Below are 24,421 nucleotides of genomic sequence, written 5' to 3'. Positions count from 1 at the left end.
AAGTGATAGGGATTGCTGACGTTCCAGCAATTCCAATTGTCCAAAGAAACACTGATTGGATGGTCTAGATGAAGTCATGTCGCCTTTAAAATGATTGGACCAAAACCTGACACATGTCACCCTGCGATGGTGACACGTGACTCACTAACTTCCCATATAAAATTGATTTTTTTCTTCTCTCTCATTTTTCCCAAATATCTCTCTCTCTCTCTCTCCCCCCCTCTTCTTTTGCGAAGCTCTCTTTCTCACGATTTGTTTTCTCTCTCTCCTTCCATAAGTTTTGCTCCTCTTTTTCTAGTCTTTCCCTTCTGTTATGTTCTTTCCCTTTCTCTTCTCTTTTTCTTTTTCTCTTCTTTCTTCTTTGTGTATTCTCCATTCTTCTTTGTTTTGTTGTTTTTTTTTTTTTTTATATTCCACTTTCTTTGATCTTTTCTAACTTTTGGTTTTTTTTTTTTTTTTGGTTTTTTTTTGTTTTTTTTTTTTGTTTTTTGTTTTTTTGCAGATTAGCAACAAAGCTGGAGTAAAAAGGGGAAATTAGTAGGTTCTATAGAAGATAAGTTCCCGCACACTTCTTTTTTTTTTTTTAATCTTGGTTTATTATTTTTCTTACTTTGTTTTGTCAATTTCCTAGGTATTTTGATGATTTTTGGCATTTTCATGACCTTTCTTGGGAGCCAAACGAACTCTTAAGCTTGAATTGGGTTCTATTTAGGGTTTGAAAATTGGGTCCGAAGCTTATTTTTTATTTTTTGTTATAAAAAATTGGTTTTGTTATTTTAAAAATAGGCTCGAGGCCAAGCATTTTTTTTTTAAAAAAATTTGGGTTAAAAAATTATTGGGCTTGTGCCTTTTTGTTTTAAAAACAAACTTGTACTATTTAAAAAATGGGCCTAAAGACCAACATTTTTTTAAAAAAAAATTGAAGGTTTAAAATTTTGGGCCATGGGCCTTTGTTTTTTTAAAACATGGGCTTAAATTAAAAGAAATGGGCCTCAGAGTCATTATTAAATTTGGGCCCAGGGCCTTTGTTTTAAAAGTGTGGGTTTTGAAAAAATGGGTCTTGGGCCCTTTATTTAGAAAATAAACAGTGGGCAAGATTTTCTTTTGTCTTTTTTTTTTTTTTTTTTTAAAAAGGTCCAAAGTTTTTTAAAATGAGTAGTGGGCTTGGTCAGCAGGTCAATGGGTCAACGAACTCAAGTTCAGGTGGGCCTGGGGAGCTCGGGTCAACGGGTCAGGCTAAAGGGCGGGATCCTATTGTGAAAACTCGTAAGTGCATAAAATCGTAACAAGTAATATAGTGATAAAGAAGGATGTCGAATCCACAAGGACTATTTACCTATTAACTATTGAAATTATACTAATTCTAAATTATTTAAAAATCAAGAAAAGTGGTGGATTTTGAATCTAAAAAATAAAAAAAAAAATGAATAAAATTAAATCAACAAATGAAGAATTGACCAAATACTTAAAAAAAAAAAATTTCACCCAAGAAGAAAACACTAAGGCATCCGATCCGACCCACCTAACCAATCCAATCTATCCTAATTATGCAATTAATCAATTATCATATTATTTGACGGCTATCGCTATGTCATGAGCAAGGGTGCCCCGAGAGGTCAAATGAAAAATGATTTGAATTTTCAGGAAATATTGGAATTGGAGTCGTCATTAACGTGTTGGAGTGTGGTTAGAACACATGTTTGCTACTCAAATAGGAGTAGAATCAATTAATTAGGCGTCACCATGATTGGGATTGAGAGTTTGGTTATGTGAGGGGAAGGTACTAGCACCCCCTACACACCCGTTCTATGAAAGGCACCTAATTAATTGATAATTATAACAAATTAAATTTAGTAGCCTTTTTATTTTACTCCCTTTGTAAATTTACAAAATACTAATATACATGCAAAATAATATATCATACAAATATTCACATAGTATATTTATAATAAAGTATCCCTTAGAACTAGGACACGTGAGGTTTGAAAGAGCCCATGCCCATTGTTTTGAAATCATAGGGATACCCCTTACAAAAATAAATAATAATATGAAAATAAATACTGTAATATAGAATACAAGATATAAACATACGAAATAAACAAAAAAAAAAAAAAAAACTAAAAATATTTAATAATAATAATAATAATAATAATAATAATAATAATAATAGCACACACACCTAATATCATTTGTCCAGAGCGGCACATAAGTTGCCACATGACATAGTGACGTCATGCTGACATCACCTTACTATAATTAATTGAAAAAAATAAAACTGTCACGTGTCACCATTTTGAGTTAATACAAGTTGCCCCCACTTCTTGAATCAGTTGACCTGGTTCAGATCGGGCGAATCAGTCTGTTTCTTGAACCTTAATATATATATATATATATATATATATATATATATATATATATATATAATTTTATTAATTTAATTTTTAATTAGTTTTCTAATTAAAAATAATAAAATTCTAAAAAAATAGATATTTTTTTTTTTAGAAAAATCAAGAAAAGGTGGGGAAACATATGGAAAATATTTTGAAAGTCAGAAAAATAGGAAAAAAATATTTTGGACTATTTTGAGCCAAAATAAATGAGGAAAAATCTTTAAAAATCCTAGAAAAATTTTGAAAAAATGTTGAAAAATTCTATAAAAATTTTGAAAATATAGGGATGTTTTTAAATATTTTTTGACTTATAATTTGATATTTTCTCTAGTTTTATCTTGTGTGTATCCCTATGATTTGAAAAAAGGCAATAAGGTATTTTTGACCCCACTTGCATTAGCTCTTGGGGGGTTTATCAAACAAGATCCCCTTGAAGGTCTTATTAGATATTCCTAAATCACACTGAGATTTTAAACATCCTGCTAATTTTTTTCATCATTTATTTACTTATTTATTTATTTTTTTATTTGTTTGTTGATTTTAAATTGAGTTAGTTAAATGTTATTAAATTCAAATTTTGGATAATTCATAATTAATTAGGTATTTTGTTTGTCGAACGGGTGTATAAGGGGTGCGAATACCTTCCCCTCACATGATTGAATTCTCGATCCCGAATCTGGTAAAAGTAGACCGAAACTACTGATTTTTTGGCTTAGGTTTAGTGTAGTGACCAATCAAATGAGTAATAATTAGATATTCTAACTGCACTTAAGTAAATAATAGGTAAGTGACGAATCCATCAAATTTTTAATATGATTATTTTCTCACCGTTCTGGGACCTTCTCCGGGACGTCGTGACATAAAGTTGTGTTCGGAATTGGGTATCCTTATTTTGATAAGAACAAATGCTATTGGGCACGTATGAACCTTCTTATTTCTTGGTTGTTTCCACCACGACAAGATGCAGTTCTTCGATTTTGATTTTTTGTATTTTTGTGTTGGCGTGAGATATCAACTTGCGCCTATAATAAAGGACTCGTCAAATTCGCCGATGTAATCGTAATCTATGAATAAATTCAAATTTGACAGGATGGTCACTAGAGGAGTTCAAATTTCTGGCCAAAGATTATTATTGCTTTGGCAATTTTTTGAGTGAGCCTTATTTCTAACCTATGCATAAAATAGCTTCCTTAAATAAAAGTAAAGATTTTCTCTTCAAACAAATAAAATAAAATTTTCTACTATTTAAATAAAATTTTAGTGTTTTATTGCAAAACTATTTTCGGTCACGAGCGAAGTTTACTAATTCACCCCGCTGCATCTTCTAATTTTATAAAGCTATCTTGGTACAAAATAAATTTTTTCTTCTTACTATTTGTCTTTTCCCCTTATACAAAGAAGTTTGGTACCAACTAATTTGTAGTAATATTCTTAAGAGTGATAATAGAAAATCAATCCTAAAAGAGTAAATACAAAAGCCCATAAATCATTAGGAACTTTGATAAGTGGACGCAAGATTATTAGGCTATGATTTTTTTTTTTAATGTAAAAAAAAAGCATTTAAAAGCATAATACACTAATTAAAACATCAATTAATGCACATGTTAGTGCAGCTGAAATTAGAAATTAATATATATATATATATATATATATATTATTACCATTACTCTAAAGGAATCAATTTTATAATTATTGCGACATATTTTTATGTTTATTAGTAGTGGCTAAATGACCATTGTGATATTTTTTTTTCAAGTATAGAGTTTGCATTAATTAAGCTAAAACATTAATACATATTACAACACACTAATGCTCATTATTGATTAGATCTTGAGCCTTTTTAGTTCATCATCTGCCTCTCTATAGGAATGATTAGGGTTCCATTCCCTTAGGGTGCATTGCCTCCCATATTTTAAAAGGAGGAAACTAAGGGCGTAGGGGTGGTAAAACGGGTCAAAACTCGACAGATGATCTATGACCCGTCCGTTTAAACTGGGGTAAGATTTGATACCAACTAACCCATTTATAAACGGGTCAATTCGGACCTGACCCGTTTATTAAACGGGTTAGACAGGTCCAGATTGGCAGGTTACCTGTATATATATATATATATGCTGCTATATAGATCGAATAAAGAAGATGCACAGTGGAATAAAGAACAAGTAAATGTAGATAAAACACAATCAGAACAAGATCGATACAAAGATTTACATGGTTCAGCAAAGCCTACATCTACGGAAGCAATGACACATAAATTTCACTATGGAAATCAAAATATAGACAATACACTTCTCAAATGATCACCCACTATCTCAAAATATGCTCAAATAACATATATAGAGGTTCCTTGGAGGTTTCCCCCCGTTTGCCCAACCACCAAATGTTTAAAAAATTCAAATTTCTGAAGAAACTGCCGCATCTCGTCGATGAACATAGGGTTTCATCGACGAGACCAAGAAGAACCTTCGTCGATGAACTTCAAAGCCTTCGTCGACGGACCTCTACTGTTCCCTCGTCGACGAACACAGAGCCTTTGTCGACGAGGCTTGTTGTGCTGCCCCCTTCATATTTTTCCTTCTTCCTTTTTTACTTATCAAAAAAGAAGTATAAGAGCCACAAATAACAATCTCCACCTTGGCGATTATACGCCTCTTAGGAGAGTCTCAAAAAACATAATCTGCTTCACCTTGAACTTGAAAAACGCTAGGTTTGGGCTTGTCTCTTTTCTATCACTTGGAGACATGGAGTAAGTCCAAGCAATGCTTGAAATTTTCAGAAGTAACTGATTTCATCAGAATATTTGCTGCATTTTTAGACGTGTGAACTTTCTCCAACACAAGAAGTTCACCCGAAGCAATCAATTCTCGAACCCTGTGGAACCTCACATCAATGTGTTTGTTCCTAGCATGGTATATCTAATTCTTCGTCAAATAAATGACACTATGACTATCACAATGCAGCACCACACTATCTTGCTGTAAACCCAACTCTCTAATTAGACCAGTAAGCCATAAGGTCTCCTTTGCAGCTTCGACAACTGCCATATATTCCGCCTTAGTCGTGGACAATGCTACCAAAGACTATACCATAGATCTCCAACATACCAGTCCTCCTACAAGGGTAAACACATATCCCATTGTAAACCTTCTGTCATTCATATCTCTAGCATAATTTGCATCGACAAACCCCATAATTGAAGGAAAAACATGTTGCTTGCCGAAAATGATACCATAATTTGCTGTACCCCACAAGTATCTGAGTATTCATTTTATAACTTCCTAATGATGTCTTCCTGGATTGGAGATGCTCACCACGATCACTGCATGAGATGTAAGGACCCGACCCGAGAAATGTGGATTAAACAAATAAGAAAAAGGGAAGGAATTAAAAAAAGGTCAAATAGTAGGGCTCGTCGATGAGGCTCCTTCTCTCACCGATGAGGTCTCTTCTATGGCTCGTCAGCGGGGTTCAAAGGATCATCGACGAGAGGATACTGAGAGATTTCTGGAATTTTGGAATCTCAGGTTCGTCGGTGAGGCCAACTCCGTTGTCGACGAACGCCCTTCTTCTGCTCATCAACGAGCGCTCCACTTCATCGACGAGTCTGGCTAGGTCAACTAAATTATAAATATCTTATTCATTGCTTCATGGTTAAGAAACTCAAAACTCTTTCTCTTTCTCTAAAACTCGAAGGAGACTCTCTCTCTTTAGGATCTCGGGCCTTCTGTTACCCGAATCAACAATCCAAAATTACTACGTGGATCAGGGGGAAAGTATCTACGATTATAGCAGATCAGATCTTCGTTTTAAGGATTCCTAGGTTTTATCCTGAAATCGAGGTAAGGGTTTAAGTTCATTTTTGGTTTGGTAGATTTGTAGTAAATGGGATTGTGTTGAAGCATTGTTCTTTAGTTAGGGTTTTAGGGACTCGGTTCGCTATTTTGGAGCCGTATAGTTTGTGTTTCAGTGTTCGGGAAAAGGTAAGGGGATTTTTTTACATCAGTCTTGCAGACACCCTATTTTTTCGCTAACCAAATAGAACACAGGGTCCCCTCTTATTATTATTATTATTATTATTATTATTATTATTATTATTATTTTATTATTATTATTATTATTATTATTATCATTAGTAGTTTTATTATTGTTTTCTTATAATCATTTTTATTTATTACCAGTAGCATATTAGTATTACTTTACTATTATTATTTTGAATATATTTATTATTATTATTATTATTATTATTATTATTATTTTATTGTCATTATTTTTAGTATTTCTTTTACTATTACTATTAGTATTATTATTATTATTATTTTACTGATAGTATCTTTATTATTTTTATTTTTACTACAATTATTTGTTTTTATTTATTATTAGTAGTATTATTATTACTATTATTATTATTACCTTATTGATTTTATTATTATTATTATTATCCTTATATTATTATTATAATTATTATTATTATTATTATTTTCATTATTACCATAAGAGTAAAAGTAGAAAAAGAAAAGAAAAAGAAAAACAAAATAAAAAAGAAGAGTTTAGGGTTTCCCAATTTTTTTTATAAAGGGAGGCGTAGGGCAGAGGTGCGGGTAGGCGCACGGCCGGAGGCCAACAAAGAAAAAAAAATACCTAGCTGCCCCAGACGGTTCTCCCTTCCCCTGCTCTCACCCTCTCCCTCACTCTTTTCTCCATTCTCGTTCTAGCCTTCCAACTCCGGCCACCGCACCGCAGATCACCATCTGTCAACTCCAGCACAGAAGCAGCCGAAGACTCCCTCTGTCACAGCTATTCAACCTCCAACACCATCCTCTCAGAAGCCATCGTGAGCACTGCTGCACGCAGAAGACTCAGCAGCGGCTGTAGGAGCGACAACCCAGCAGTTCCGTCATCATCCACGTCGCCACCGTCGCCCCTCATCCTAGTCGTCGCCGTTGCCTGCGCTGCTCATCTCCATCGCCATACCCAGATTCGTTCATCAACCTCGAAGGCCCACTCCAGCACCTGGCCAGCCACCCTGTCTCAATTCCTGCCAGCTCCAACACCACAGCAGCACTACACCTGCAGCACCACAGTAGCCCAGCACTCTGGTGACCTCCTCTTCCAGCTCTGGTGATCCACCTCCGGCGGTAAGCTCCTTTCATGCAAGCCACACACACGCGCCCATATATATGTAAAGTTTAATTTTTTTTTTTATCATACATTTAATTGATGTTATATATATATATATATACTAACTTTAATTTATTTTTGGCAGGATTTTTTGTTTTTCATCTTTTGTAATAATATTTCTTCAGGTTTTATATATACATTTGATGTTCATTTGTTTATTTATTAATTAATGAATTTATTTATTTATTTTTCTGTTTCTTTTTTATTTTGACTTGTTTTAATATTTAAAGTTTAAGACTTCATTGTATAGGTGTTTATATTAATATGTTATTTGTCATAGTATGTAGTTAATATTCGCATTTAGCCTTTTTATTATATATATGTTAAATTTTTAAATATTATGTTCACGATCTCATTAAATCGCGGTGATGTTTGTTTAAATTTTTTGTGATAATTACTGTAAATACTAATTGGTTTTCTCTTTTGTAGGTTTCCTTTTTATTTGTGGGGGCTGGTTTCAATTTTTAAATTTTGAATTGTACATATGTTAAATAGGTAACATTATGGTTGATTGAATATTATTGTTAAAGTTTTAATTTTCTTATTGTCATATATTTATTTAATAAATAGTATATTAATATTTAGGGTTGTAATTATGTTATGTTATTATTTAAGCATGTTTTAAGATTTTTATTAGTTCCCATGTTTAGGGCTCAATTGTTTTCATATGGTTTGTGTACTAATTTTAGAATTGATTTGTTTTCATATTGTATAGTTTACATGTTAATTGTGGGATTGATTTGTTTCTTTACTTTCATTAATTATTTCCATATTGTATATATCATCATTAATCGCATGTTAATATTAAGGCAAATATTGTATTATTTAGGTATGCCTATTATTACTAATATTATCATTGCTATAATTATTATATACATATACATATGTATATTTTTAAATGTGTGTTAATATTGTATATCCTAGTACACGGTATTATTAGTGTTATCATTTTTGTGCAAGTATATATATAGGTTAAAGTAGATAGTATTCTTACTATTAGGGTATGTATATATATTTGAATTACGTGTTATTATTACCATATATTAGAGTACATGTTATTTATTATTGTCATACATATATATATATATATATATATATATATATATATACATATGCTGAGGTAGCGTTATTATGACCATGTGATATTATTATTAGTATATAATTATTATACTTTAGTTATTTATGTAGTGTCATTGTGGTATCATTGTATGTTATTATTACAGTATAGCTTGCAAATATTAATATGATATTATTAGTATATGAATATTATTATAGTATTATGTTTTCATTATTGTTACTATTGTTATTACTTTTTATTATTATTGATATCAAATATTCTTAGTATTTTTGTTTCTCAGGTATATTCAAATTTTGTATTATGTATTATGATATTTACTCTTATTATTTTATTTTTACTATTTATTTTCGTGTACGTAAATCCCTATGATTTTAATGCTGGGGTATAAGCTTTCGGGCTTCACGTACCTTTGGTTCTGAGGGAATATGTAAATATTTATATTTTATATATATTTTTGTATTATTTATTTACTTATTTATTTATTTATTTATCCACTTTGGGTATTAGTAAATTTACTAGAGGAGTAATTTTAAAGACTTACTAGATTGACTTAGGGATAATTCCAAATTAATTAGGTACCGTTCGTAAGAACGGGCGCGTAGGGAGTGCTTGTACCTTCCCTTCGCGTAACCGAACTCCTGAGCCCAACTCTAGTAACATAGATCCATTCTACCCTTAATAGGGTAGTAATCATGTGTTCTAACCACACTAAAAAGTTAGTGGCGACTCCGACATATTCTTGTTTTTCCCTGAAAATTTAAAATTAGTTTTTATTTCGCCGCCCGGGGCACACGCGCTCCCGGGACGTCGCGACAAGTCTTTTTGGAAAACTAAACCGTTGAAAAGTTAGCTTATGTTTATATGTACGATATGATTGCTTATTTGCAAAATTTCATCGGTTAAAAATGTCGGTTTTATGATTTTGGTAAAAAGTCAGGTTTTGGCATATGATCTCCAAACTTTCCAAAACTACTTTATTTGTATTAAACTTAACTTAGGAGATGCTTAGAACCCTTGTTTTTCCGTTTAGATGATATTTTCGAGTCTTATACTATATATAACATATTTTTATCAAATGAGTGTGACATATGATATGAAATGGAGTGTGATGAACTTACTAGTACATATGTGAATTATGGGAACTGAAGTTCCAAATTGTTATTAGAAAATATGGAAAACAGGTGTCGGTTAGATATCGAGCTCTATATGTGAAAAAGGGTTAAACCGAGAGTGTGTGTGCCGGTTGATACCATGGTATGAATGATTGAGTTTGTGAAAATACTGGAACTATACAGGTGATTTATGAATTGGAAACAAGTTAAATTGTCTTATTGTAAATTGTATATATGATATTGGGACCGCAACTTGTTACTATGAGAGCCTTAAAAAGCTCAATGTTATATGAAGCCTTAAAAAGCTTAAGCGCTGTATCGTTGCTATAATTCGGATACAGTGCAACCACACATCTATTTTTCAGTGTGGGTATCAGGATAGTCGGTTGGATAGGTTTGGCCACTAGTGGATTAATGGACCAGGTGGATTAGATTCAGTAGGACTATAATATGTATATTGCCTGATAGTGCCTACGCAAGGTAGGGCTGGTTCAGGGTTTATAATCGCACAACCCACACCAAAGGGTAGTGTTGGCATTAGTTATGATTGTTTCGAAGCTGTACGGTGTTTTAAATATGCATATACATGATTTATAAACTAAAATGGGCAAAGTCGCAAGTTTAAGTACCGGGTGGAGGGATTGTACAGTGTATGGGCCTGTACCCTACCCTAACCTCGGGAACTCTCACTTGTTATGATGCTAAACTATCTTTTGCTGAAATTATATCTTTATATATCTCCTATATTACAGGATTGAGAATGCTTTAAATATGTAACTACTTTCTACTAGTTTAAACATATGTTGTCACACACTGATGTAATATCTTCCACCTTTTTAAGAAGTGTCTCACCCCAACATACAACCTTTGTTTCAGGTCCTACAGGGCACAGGTCTTAGTTGCTAGAGGGACTTGGAGCGTAGTATTGTGTGTAGTTTACATAAGTGTTTTGTATATGTAATAGACTTAGTTTAGAATGTCTTTTTGGGGATTGTAAGAACAGGTTATGTTTTAAGTACGATCGTATATATGTAAGGATACAGTTAGAAACTCTGGTATGTCTATTAGATTCCTAGTATGAATGTTTATTTTTTTCACTGTGAATAAGAATACTAATCAGTATAAAACACCCGCATGTCCCTTTCAGGGTGGGTTGTACATGTATGTTTATGAGATACAGGTGTAGTAGCACTCTGGGGCCATATAAAGGGCCGGGGCGTTACATGAGCTAAATCTGGTCTCGTACATACCATGACATACATTAAACTCCCCACAGCACTAGCATAGGGGACCTTTGACATGTCCCGAATTTCTTCATCTGAACTTGGGCAATTTGCAGTAGACAACTTGAAATAATTTGCTAGAGGTGTACACACCGGTTTTGCATCAGCCATGCTAAACCTTTCCAACATCTACTGCACATAACCTCCCTGAGATAGCTATAATCTCCATGTAGTCCAATCTCGGTGAATCTCCATCCCAAGTATTTTCTTTGCTGAACCAAGATCATTCATGTCAAATTCCTTATACAACAGGTCCTTTAACTGATTCACCTCAGTTTAACCTCTTGCAGCTACCAACATATCATCAACATACAATAACAAGAAAATAAGTGAGCCATCATCAAGTTTATTCAAATATACTTAGTAGTCATACTCACATTGTTTGTTGCCAATTTTTATCATATGGGAATCAAATTGTTTATACCATTGCCTTGGAGATTGTTTCAGCCCATAAAGAGACTTCTTCAACCTGCAAACAAAATTTTCTTTTCCCTGTTCAATGAATCCCTCAGGCTGAACCATGTAGATTTGTTCTTCCAAGTCACCATGAAGAAACGTCATCTTCACATCCAATTGTTCTAAATGAAAATCATAATGAGCCACTAACCCCAACAAAACTCTAATAGAAGTATGTCGAACCACTGGAGAAAAGATCTCATCATAATCCATCCCCTTCCTTTTCTGATATTGTCTCCTTCTTCCTGTACACCCATCTGCATCCAATCGGTCTCTTCCCATTTGGAAGCTCCACCAACTCCCAAGTTTGATTATTGCTCCCATCCATCTATCTTTCTCCTGACTGTGCACTGCATCTTGAAATGTAGTTGGATCGTTGCAACTAGTAAATATAGCATAAGACACCAACTCTTCAAACTTATACCTTGGCAGAGGCCAAATAGTGTGTCTGAATCTTCTTAATGGAATATTGTTGACTTGATGGCTTTCCAAGCTTGAGCTCCCTACAACCATGGGACCATGATCATTTCTGTTGCCCTGAGCTTCTAACTCCACCTCTAGCTCCTATTTCTGTTCATCACATTCTTGAGTACGCTTCACCATAGCCTTCTCATCAAAGACTACATCCCTACTAATCACTACATTGCTTGCCACTGGGTCTCATAACTTATACCCCTTTATACCTTCTGGATATCCCAAAAAAATGCAACGACGAGATTTTGGGTCAAGCTTAGACCTTTCCTTACTAGACACGTGGACATAGGCTGGACACCCAAATACATTCAATTTGGAATAGTCTATTGCATTTCCTGTCAATACCTTTTTCACCACTTTACCCTCTAGTGACACCCTTGGTGATCGGTTTACTAGAAAACAAGTCATACTAACTACCTCAACCCAGAAGTTCTTCGGTAGCCCTACATTCAATCTGAGACAGCGAGCCCTATCAGCAAGAGTCTGATTCATCCATTCCGCCACACCATTTTGTTGAGGTGTTTGGAAAACTATAAAATTTCTTTTGATGCCCTGGTCCGCACAAAACTCCATAAATTGAGAATCAGCATACTCGATCCCATTACCTGACCTTAAAAATTTGATTCTCCTCCCCGTTTGGTTCTCCACTTCAGCCTTCCAAATCTTAAACTTGGCAAACGTACTTGATTTGTGACGCATGAAGTAAACCCATACCTTCCATGAGTAATCATCAATGAAACTCACATAATACACATGTCCACCCTTTGATGCAACTTTAATTGGGCCATAAACATTTGAATATACATAGTCAAGAATACCCTTTGTACTGTGAATAGTTGGTCTAAACTTTGCCCTGTTCTGTTTTCCAAGAACACATATCCTACAAAATTTTAGCTAACATGATTTCAAGCCCTTGAAGAGTTTCCTCTTGTGTTGTTCTTTCATGCCATGTTCCTCCATATGCCCAAGGCACATATGCCACAAGACGGTCTCATTTGATTCAGCATCCACAATTGCAACTCCACCTATAATGGTAGTTCCTTGCAACATGTAAATATTCCCATCCACTTTCTCCCATTTCATTACAGTCATATTACCTTTCCATACAGTTAAGACTCCACCTTTGGACTTGTAATTAAGGCCATTACAATCCAAAGTGCCAAGAAATATCAAACTCTTTCTCAACTCAGGTATATGTCTTACATTACACAATGTTCTTATAACACCATCAAACATTTTTATCTTTACATTTCCTATGCCAATGATCTTGTAAGAAGAATCATTACCCATAAGAACTGATCCAGAATTCATTAACCTGTAAGTGCTGAACCACTCATTGTTCGGAGTCATGTGATAAGAACATGTCAAGTCAAGTATCCAAGAGTTTGTTAGATTATCTGACTCCGCTGAAACTGGTAGAACATCACCATCTTCTGAATCTTCTTCTTGAACAATATTCACAGATTTTCAAATCCCCTCATGCTTTTTAGCATTTCTCTTCTTCCAATCCAGACACTTTGGTTTCACATGCCCCTTTTTACCTCTCTTATAACATAGGATTTCCTTCTTTTTCTTAGATTGATTTCAGGATTTCTGATAAGACCCATTCTTAATCCTTTGCCTAACTCATTGCTACCCTTTACCACAAGTCCTTCTCCTTCATCACATATCTTCAACCTTTGATGAAAATTTAATAAGGCACTTGTTACCTTTTCCAAATCAAGAGTTTCTTTTCCTTATGTAAGAGTGGTCACAAGATTTTCGTAGGTATGAGTTGAGGGCAAAGAATTTAACAGCATCAAAGCCTTATCATCCTCATCAAACTTCACATCAACCCTCATCAAATCACTTATAATTTGATTAAAGGCATTAATGTGTTGATCCAAACTTGATCCTTCAACCATCTTAAACCAATACAAACGTTGCTAAAGAAAAAGTTTGTTATTGAGGGATTTAGACATGTACCAACTTTCTAACTTTTGCTAGATCTCCATTGAAGAATCCTCCTCCATCACTCAATAGAGAAATTTTTCGGTTAAACACAAGCGTATTGTAGACACTGCCTTTGCTTTCAAATCTACCCATGTTGTCTCATCCATTCCTTCCGATTGAGTATCAAGAAAAGCCTTAGCCATTTCTTGTTGCACAAGAATTTCCTTCACTTTCCTCTGCAATAAACCGAAATTCCCAGTTCCGTTGAATTTGACAAAGTCTAATCTTGCAGAAGACGATCCCGATGCCATAACAACAATCTCTCTGATACAATTTGTTGTTATATAGATCAAATAAAGAAGATGCACAATAGAATAAAAAACAAGTAAATGTAAATAACACACAACCAAAATAAGATCAACACAAAGATTTATGTGGTTCAGCAAAGCCTACATCCACGGAAGCAATGACACACAAATTTCACTATGGAAATCAAAATGTACACAACACACTTCTCAAATGATCACCCTCTATCTTAGAATATTCCTAGATGACATATATAGAGGTTCCTTAGAGGTTTCCCCCCATTTTCCCAACCACCCAACGTTTAAAAAATTCAAATTTCTGAAGAAACTGCGGCATCTCGTCGATGAACACAGGGCTTCATCGATGAGACCAAGAAGAACCTTCGTTGACGAATACAAGACTTTCGTCGATGATACTAGAAGTCTGAAATTTCCTGCTTTTGATGATTATTCGTCGACGAACTTCAAAGCCTTCGTCGACGGACCTCTACTGTACTTTTATCGACGAACACAGGGCCTTCGTCGACGAGGCCTGCTGTGCTGCCCCCTTCATATTTTTCCTCTTTCCTTTTTTGCTTATCAAAATGGAAGTATAAGAGACACAAAATAACAATATATATATATTAAACCAAACCCTTCCCTCTCCCTCACCCTCACCCTCACCCTCAGCCGGTGACTTGGCAGTGACCCTCATGCCTCAAGACCTTACCTGTCACCTCACCTTACCCTCTCCTTCTCCCTCCCCCTCAGTTGGCACTGACCTCCACAATCCCTCTCGCAGTCGGCAGTCTCGCTCAGTCCCTCACCGTAGTTCCCCACTTCCCCCAAACCTAGAAGACTCACAACTCACTCCCTGCTACGGTGCTACCCAGACGGCGTCACGACAAACACCCTGTCACCCCTAGATTAGTTGATCAGACGCAGAAGACTCATGACCATCTCGGCATCTCCCATTTATCCATTCTCTATCCTATGACTCTTACCAACACAGGCACACAACTATTTCCTATTGGCCCATCGCAGGCTCACAGCGGCAGTACCCCCCACCCTTAGATCTGAGATCCCTCCATTCTTGTGCACCTGCGGTAGGGCAATGGCTCCCAGACCAGTCTTCTACTCTTCTTTGTTCAATGTTTTGGGGTTTTAATATGTTTAATTGTTTCATAAGTCAAAAAAATATTTAAAAAATTATAAAATAAATAAATCTTCTTTTAAACGAGTCACCGGCTATGACCCATTTATTGACTGGACGGGTACGAGTTTATCTGTTAGTAGTTTGTTTATTAATGGGTCGAGCCAAACCGAATTCGTTTAACCATGACTTATTTATGATCCACCCAAACCCAGCACATTAACCCATTTTGCCACCCTATAAGGGTACAGGTAAGGGGGGGGGGGGGGTAGATTTGGAGCATATAGTTGTACCCTTGAAAAAAAAATTAGTCCATTATTTAAAGAGGTTTAGAATTATGTGCAAGCACATAAATATATAAACAACAAAATTAATGCTATATAGAAGGATTGGAAGAGGTTCTAGAAATCCTACATTGACTGGGAGCTATCAACTCAAAGCTCCCTTTTAAGTGCAAGATCATGAGAGGAGCCTCATTAGTTGGCCATTGTTCTAGTCTTCCTTCTATTTTATATTTTTTAAAGTCTTGCTATTTTATTTGATTTTATTATTTAAAAGTAAGCATTGCAAAATGGTGGCTTTCTTGTGTGTGTGTGTGTATGTTGTACATAGTATACACTGATACACATCTAAAACATAAATTGAATAGTAACGTGTAATGCAGCAATCAATGATGAACAATTTGAATAATAATCAATCAAAAATAGAAAAAAGGAAAGTAATAAAAACACACAACAAAAGAATTTACGTGATTCGACAATGTGCCTACGTCCATGGGAGCAAGCGGCTAATTTTAATTATCATATCAAATAAGGGTTACAAAATAATGGTTATATGCTAACCCTATGCATACATAAGACTTAGAAATTATCTAAAATACTTCTGTAGTAATCCTCGGAGGAAAATCCTCCATAATCCCAATCTATTGATCTTATCGATTCAAATCCCGTAATCAGCGCCGAATAATACTGTCAACGGTTTTAGAAAACCTTTGACGATTTAATGTTGAGAATGAAACAAGTAGACTGAAGTCGTCAACCAAACGATTGACCCAACTGTTGATGGTTCTTTCCTACAACTTAGTTTCCTTGTTTTTACTTCACCTTACTTTCCCTGAGCATGTATTCCACCCAATGAGTCACATACTCGAACAATCTTCATAGTTTCCTTGTTTTTACTTCACCTTACTTTCCCTAAGCATGTATTCCACCCAATGAGTCACATACTCCAACAATCTTCATCTTGGTGAATATTCACCCCTCAGAAGAAATACGAAAGCATAACTCGCAGCTCCACCTGGGACACTTGATTGGGATGCCTCCCATATAGCATCTAGTGTCATTAATCAAGTTCAAGTAATGCTTGAACTTGTCCATTGTAATAGGCTTTGTCAACATATCAGTTGCATTCTCAGACGTGTGAACTTTCTCAAGTAGTAGTTCACCAAAAGCAACCAGTTCCCTAGTCCTGTGAAACCGCACATCTACATGCTTTGTCCTCACATGATACACCTGGTTCTTCGCCAAATAGATGACACTTTGACTATCACACTATAGCGAAACTCCATCTTACTGGATACCCAGCTCCTTGACCAATCGTGTAAGCCACAACGTTTCCTTGGCAGCCTCAGCCATTACCACGTACTCCAATTCAGTAGTAGATAAAGCAACAAGTGATTGCACTATAGACCTCCAAAAAATAGGTCCTCTTACAAAGGTGAATACGTACCCTATGGTAGACCCCCTGTTATCTAAGTCCCATGTATAGTCAGCATCCATATAACTTACCACTGATGGATCACTATGTTGTCTGCTAGACATAATACCATATCCGGTTGTACCCCTCAAGTATCTTAAAATCCACTTGACTGCATCCCAATGTTGTCGACTTGGATTCGAAAAAAAAAAAACTTGCTCACCACGCCGACAACTTGTGCCAGGTCCAACCTTGTACATACTATGGCATACAATAGACATCCCACTGCACTTGCATAAGGGACCAGACATATCACGAACATCATTGTTTGTCTTTGGGAATTGGGAGGTAGACAACCTAAAATAATTCGCTAATAGTATACTCACCAGTTTAGCATTAGCCATGTTAAAACTCTCCAACACCTTTTCCACATAACTGCCCTGAGATAACCACAATCTCCCTGCAGCTCTGTCCTTGCGAATTTCCATCCCAAGAATCCTCTTAGCTGCACCCAAGTATTTCATGTCAAACTTTTTACTCAATAGAGTCTTCAAATGATTTACCTCAGTCATATTCCTTGCAACAATCGGCATGTCATTAACATAAAGTAACAAAAATATGAGTGAACCGTTCTATAGCACTTTGATTTAACATGAACTTCTTATTTCAACTATCCTGTAGCACTTATTCAATGAACCCCACATTGAATCAAAATGACTAAAACACACTAAGGTATACTTAAAATGAGAAATTGAGGGTACCCACCTCTTAAGTTCTTCTTATCCTACTTTTTCACTACCTCCTCTTGATCTCTTCACTACAATCTTCCGAAATTTGCTCTCCCTTCTTTTGATTCTTTTATTTGGTTTCTCTTTTGCTTTCTTCTTCACTCTCTGTGGATGCTCTCTACCTCTTATGATTTTTGCCTAAAAGCCCCTATTCTCTTTAAATAATTTATGCCCAAAAGTTCCCCCCTTCAATTCTTCCTCTAGCCCCTATTTATAGGCCAATTAGCATAGGAACCAACTCCTTTGGGACTGCAGAGCATGAGAACTTGCTTGCAAGGGAATTAAAGTACTTGAGGAAGGGGAATTGAGTGGCATGCCATGGTTTTTCCCCATGCGCAACCATGGGAATTGACTGACTCAATTATAGGTCCCCAAGTGAGTCTTTTTGACCGCCCTCAACCCATATTGGGCTTTTACTTAAAATAAAGGTCACAGTGAGCCTCAATTTTCCTAAGATTAGCCCTTTGGTGAGTCGCCACTTTGAAACAAGGCCTATAGTGGGATTTAAATTACCAAAAAATTCAAATTGAATTGCAATAAAAATAATGGGCTTACAATGGGCCCAAATCATAACATAGCCCAAATTGGGCCATCATCTCACATAAAGGCCCCAAGGAGCCCTAAATCATAAAATTGCCTCAAATTGGGCTTGAAATGCTTTGAGATTTGAAATTGACTTGAACATACTTTGTGCATTTAGGTGAAAACAAATGAAGGATGCTCAGTGCCAGCAAATCAAGAATAAAGATCAAATCTCTTTTTGTACATATTGTTTTACCTTTTTTTTTTGGTTTTATATTGTAGTTGTAATTCCCAATGGTTGAATGTAAATAACAATTTGTACAAAAGGTCTAATGAATGAACTTTTATTTCAAGGCGATGAGGCTAAGAGAGTCAAAATGAGGGAGATCACTTAAGCCAAGACCTTAGAAGGCATCTATAATTGCTAGAATAGAAGTAATTAAAAAAAAAAGAACAACTTTGAAAATCCTATAGTTTTGCTATACAATGGCGGACAAAATGGGGTGTCTATAGATAAAATTTTAGAGATTCTTGAGGGGAAAAAAAAAAAAGACAAGATCTTTAAAACTTAATTTTTTGGGTTTTGAGAACATAAGAATGAAAGAAAATTATGAAAAAAATTTAGGGTTGGCTAATATTGGAAAACAATTTTCATTTTTTATTTTAGTTTTCCAAAAAATAACAAAAAAAAAAAAATTGGTCCATTTTTCATTTTACGACATTTGTAAGAAATAAATAAACAATAATAAGCAATGTTAGCACCATTTTCTTGTAAAAATAGTTTTATTTTTTATTTCTAGTTTTTTAAATAATTACAAAAGGGCTACCTTGTCTTCCACTTCTATATAATTTCTTCTAAAGCCAATCCAAGTTCAAGCCCCAATATCCATGATTCCATATATTACCTTACATAAAATTTAAAAAAAAATGGAAAACAAGTTGTCTTTTTGTTATTATTTCAAAAAATAAATTGATATTCCATATATAATTTCCATCGTGCAGACGAAGGCACTTTCTTGCATTCCTCCGGACGTCCTTCTCACCTGTTGGCATGCATGCATGGGAAAACAAAAAGTAGGACAAAAAGCTCAGCCGGGTCAATTCGAATGGTAATGGTGACTTTAATGACCAAAGGTTGCGAGTTTGATTATTTTTTGAGATATTACACTGATGAATTACCAAGAGGTGCATCAATGGGTGGACGACTTTCAACCTTCCGATTTAGTGCCGTACTATAGTGTTCAAAGTGCCGCGATGGTAACTGGAGTCACCGGATTATTAAAAAAAAAAAAAAAGAACAAAACAAAACAAAAAATTAATAAATAACAGAAAAAAACTAACTTTTAAAACAAAAAAAAAAATCATTGGTTATGATTCTAATTTGCACCAAATCACTTTCCGCCATGATTGCAAAATCATGTTTGTGGTTGCTTTCACAATTGGTATCACCCCAATGGTTAAATCATTACTAATAGATTGGAATCAATTCGGAGTTTGGGCTTTGGATATTCATAGCAATTATATGAGTCGTATAAATTTGAAAGATCATTTAGGGTCTATGTTGTATTATTTTTATTTTTTATTTTTTATTTTTTATTTTTTATTTTTTATTTTTTTAATTTTATGCTATCAATTTTTTGTTTCTATATACGAGTTCATTTATTTTCTAAAAAAAAATAGAAATTTGGATTTTATAGTTTTTAGTTATTTTAGCAGTTTGTTGCCGCAATAAATTAATATGCAAAATTAACTCTTGTGAATTAAATCATTCATTTCATATGTAATTTTTAATTAAAATTTAAATTAAATGACCACATCAATAAAAATATCCAAAAAACTTCTAAAAATTTGAAAAAAAAAATAATAATTCAGTTTAAAAATATTTTTTTATCTTTAATTTTTCATGTACAATAAGAATGCTTTTGTAGCACTAAAAAGTGAGTTTATTATTTTTGCAGCAGCACCAGTACTGAAATCACCTATAGCTAAGATTCATATAGTCACTAAAAAATCAAAATATTATCGTTAAAGGCAATAGTAACAAAATAAGGATCGTTGTTGGGTTGTTGCCTTAGGTTTTGTTAGTAAAGCCTTTAGTGACGACGTAAAAAAAGTTGCCATTATAGCTAATACATATAAGGACTAACTATGTTGCCATGAAAACCCTAATTGTTCCACTCAATGTAGACATTTTGTGCCAAGAGAGATCTAATTTTAGGAAAAACTATGTTGACACTAAAACTCTTGCTGTCATGCCCAATATAGAGCTTTCGTCACAATAGATATGTACTTCTACTGACAACTTCTTGTTGCCACTAAAACCTAGTATGTTTGGATGTTGCCTGTAGTCCACATTATACCGGTTTCCTACACTTATTTCCTACTGCTCACATTTTTTTTTTTTGGCTACTTTTTCAAACTTGTGAAAGTTTATAAATCGTATTAAAAATATTGAAGTGAAAGTTTTACTACAATTAAGTTCATGACAAAGTAACATATTCAATTGAAGACATTATAAAAGAACCCCCAAACCAAGTTCTATGTTGTTTACAATAAGAAAGCCAAATTGCATTCACTCAATGAAACACCCAAAAGATTCACTAAACTAAAAGTCCAAAATGTCAAAAGATTATCGTCCAGGTGAAACCCCAAGCATAGGCATGAATCACTCACATGCTCATTTATTCACTGACATGCATACTTAACTCATTCAACTTATAAAAAAAATAAATTATGTGTCAAACTTATAATTGATGTAACAATTTGTTAAAGTGTGAATATGTGAAAACTTTAAAAGCTCATGAAAAAGAAAATTCTTTGTACTAAAACAATTACTTTAAATCTCTAGCCTAAAGAGCTAAGGATACTTATGCTAGTGGCTGCTTGCAAACTAAAGGAAGAATTTTCATGCTTGGATACCTCAAAAGATTACAAGGTAACTCCTTCAATGAACAAAACTTTAGATCTAACAATGACAACATACCCTATAATCAATACTTGAGAATCCAGTGCATTAGAAAGCGTAGTTAGGGAAGAAATTGCAGAGAGATGTCGCTGCAGTTAGCTCTCCTGGTGGGTCACCGAGGGTGAGCATTCTTCCATAAAGCATGGAATTGAAAAGAGAAATTTAAAAGGTAAAAAATATGTTTTTGGACAAATTCACTTTTTATTTGAAATTATATATTGTACTTGATAATATCTTATCTAAATTTCTAAATTGTAGAAAAATTTCTTTCATCGATGCAAAGTTAGGGACTAGAGAATCACAAACAATAACATTGGATATGAACCTAGCAATTGTTGTTTTTTGTCCCACATTCTTTTTAGAATTCTGGCTCCGATAATGCCCGGTTTGATGATCAGATTGTACCACAGTGCTAGTGGGAAGATTCTTTGCATTTTACTTGGTTTGACTATCAGATTGTCCCTCATTCCCTCTAGAGTTTTAGCTATGGTAAAGCCCGGTTTGACAATCAGATTGTACCTTAGTGCTTATGGGAAGATTCTTTGCATCATAGCCAAAGCAGAATTTCAGTTTGGGGTTCCAGGGTAGCATCCCAAAACTAGGGTAAGGTGAGTATTTTGGAGTTCCAATGATTTATTTGGATTATTCGAAACCTACGAAGTGTTTTATGAAAATTATTTTGAGGTTTTGTTGAATGTTCTGGGAAATGGAAATTTCAGGCTTTTGAGCTGTGAATGCCACGCGCATAGGGATTGGGTGTTGTTGTGGGCATCTCAGTAAGTCAGGTAAGGGGAATAAATTATAGTAGGTATTTTTGTGAAATACTGGGTGAATTATATGTAAAATGAATTATTTTATTTTCCCTGAAATTATTATGATATGATTAATAAATGAAATTTGTGTGGCATATGATTATATGAAAATGATGAAATGTCAATTGCAATTTTTGGATAATAATGAAATTGGATAAAAGGATGTATGGAAATGATTTTTATGAAAACGATGAAAGTATGAAATACTGATATTTGTGTATATAGAAAAATGTGGAATTATATGAAATATGGAAATGGTTTTATGAAATGGAGGAAATATGAAATATTATTGATATGTGCATACTAGAAATGACCAAACATGTGAAGTGTAATATATTTTCGTATATATATACACATTATTATGAGATGAAACAGGTATTGAAATATTGAGAATGAAACAGTAGACAAATGTGAATCTACTCGGAATATTGAAATGTGAATATTGATATGTAAATACTGATTTTTGAATGATGAATGTGAATATTGGAAATGTGAACATTGCAACATAACAACTGCAATGAATTTTGAAATAGAAAATGCTGATATGAGAAAAGTAAAATGGTGGAAGTGAAAAACCCTGATGGATGGATATTGAAACCCCAGTGATGGGTTATGATATCGAGCACGGTACCGATGCTAGTGGATGAAAAGTGCAACCACACAGACTCACGGAGCGTGTGGCGTGGCAGTACGAATGGGCCAGAGAAGGGTTGTATATTGCCCCCTGGATTCCGGACCAGGGTATGAGGTAAGTCATTCATTACTATAGATAGGTATATGGTATTATTTGATCTAACCGGGTAAGCCAACCGTGGTTAGATCTAGCCTTCGGGCCACGCAACCCTGACCATGGGGGGAAGCATGGTGTGGAGAAAAATCCTTAGGACAACCATAGGTTATAGATACAACATGAAATGGTTACTGAGGAAACCCATGGGCTCGATAGTGAAATGGAAGTGGCCATGAGTTACAAACATAACATGGTAATGGTTATCGAGGATACTCATGGGCCAGATAAATGAAATATGAAGGAATAATGAAAAGGGGGAAATGAAAGAGAGATGCAAAAGGGAAAATGAATGAAATTGGAAACGAGTTTAAAAGTTTATAAAAACTGTGTTTTATATCTATATGGCTATATGCACATATCAGTCATTTTCTCAGATGATTAATGATTTGTCTTACTAAGATGTGTCTCACCCAAGTATTAAACATTTCAGGAAACCGAGATCGAGCTGGTGATAGAGCTTCTAGATAGAGTGGAGTTGGCTTGACATACAAGGTGAGTGTGTAAACTAGGGATGGATGATTCGCCTAGAGTTTTGTTATTTTGGGATGTATGTTGATGTATAAACTTCTACATGGTTGATACTCTGGTATGTGTATTCATTGTGGTGTATATATATTGTGACTTCTGCTAATAGGAATACTGGTATGATCGTTTTATCTAGTACCCACCTCAGGTCTGGTTATGTTTAAATGGTATCAGGGTGGTGATGTGGCCGATATGTAATGTTTGTTAATATGTGGAAAAAAAATGGTATGAAAAATCAAGGCGTTACAATTTGGTATCAGAGTCTAGGTTTGTTAGGTTCTGTAGACTAGTAAACAACAAAATATAATACAAGAGTATAGGAATGGATATTGATGAGATATAAGCCAGTTGTTATTACAGGATGAGATCAGAATTTAGGGTTTTGTCTTGCGACTTGCAAGTAAGGGTACCGTGGTTGTTTTTGTGTTTTTTCCTGGGGTGATGATTCTAGGAAAATCATGGATATTGTCGCTGGGTCTTGTTTTGGGTGGTTGGATTGAATTCTAAATTGGAACTTAGAACAATAAAATGGATGATTTTAGAAGGATGTTTTATAAGTTATAGTCTGATGAATATATTGATTGTGTAATAATGATAGAATTCTGAGATTGATTGTTTTCTTTTTAGGATGGACCTTGGGAACAGTGACACGAATGTTGGGGTGATGGAGCAGGACCTTCCGGTATTGGGGGGGGGGGCAGATATTCTGACACAGTATTGTGCAGTGTCACTCAGCAGGTAATGGCTGAGATGGCCAAGAGTTTGGGGGAGTAGAGCTGCACAATCAAGTAGTTTACACGTATGAGACCCCTATTATTTGCTGGAGGAGTAGACCTGATTGTGGCTGAGAATTGGGTCCAAGATGTTGAGGACATGCTAGCAGTACTCCCATGTATAGATGAACAGAAGGTGTCATTTGCAACATTCAAGCTAACCGGGGAAGCAAAATGTTGGTGGAGATCAGGGAGGTTGATTGAAGAGTAA

Source organism: Malania oleifera, chromosome 2 (genome assembly GCF_029873635.1).
Source record: "Malania oleifera isolate guangnan ecotype guangnan chromosome 2, ASM2987363v1, whole genome shotgun sequence".
Lineage (NCBI taxonomy): Eukaryota > Viridiplantae > Streptophyta > Magnoliopsida > Santalales > Ximeniaceae > Malania > Malania oleifera.
Note: the sequence above shows the minus strand (reverse complement) of the source record.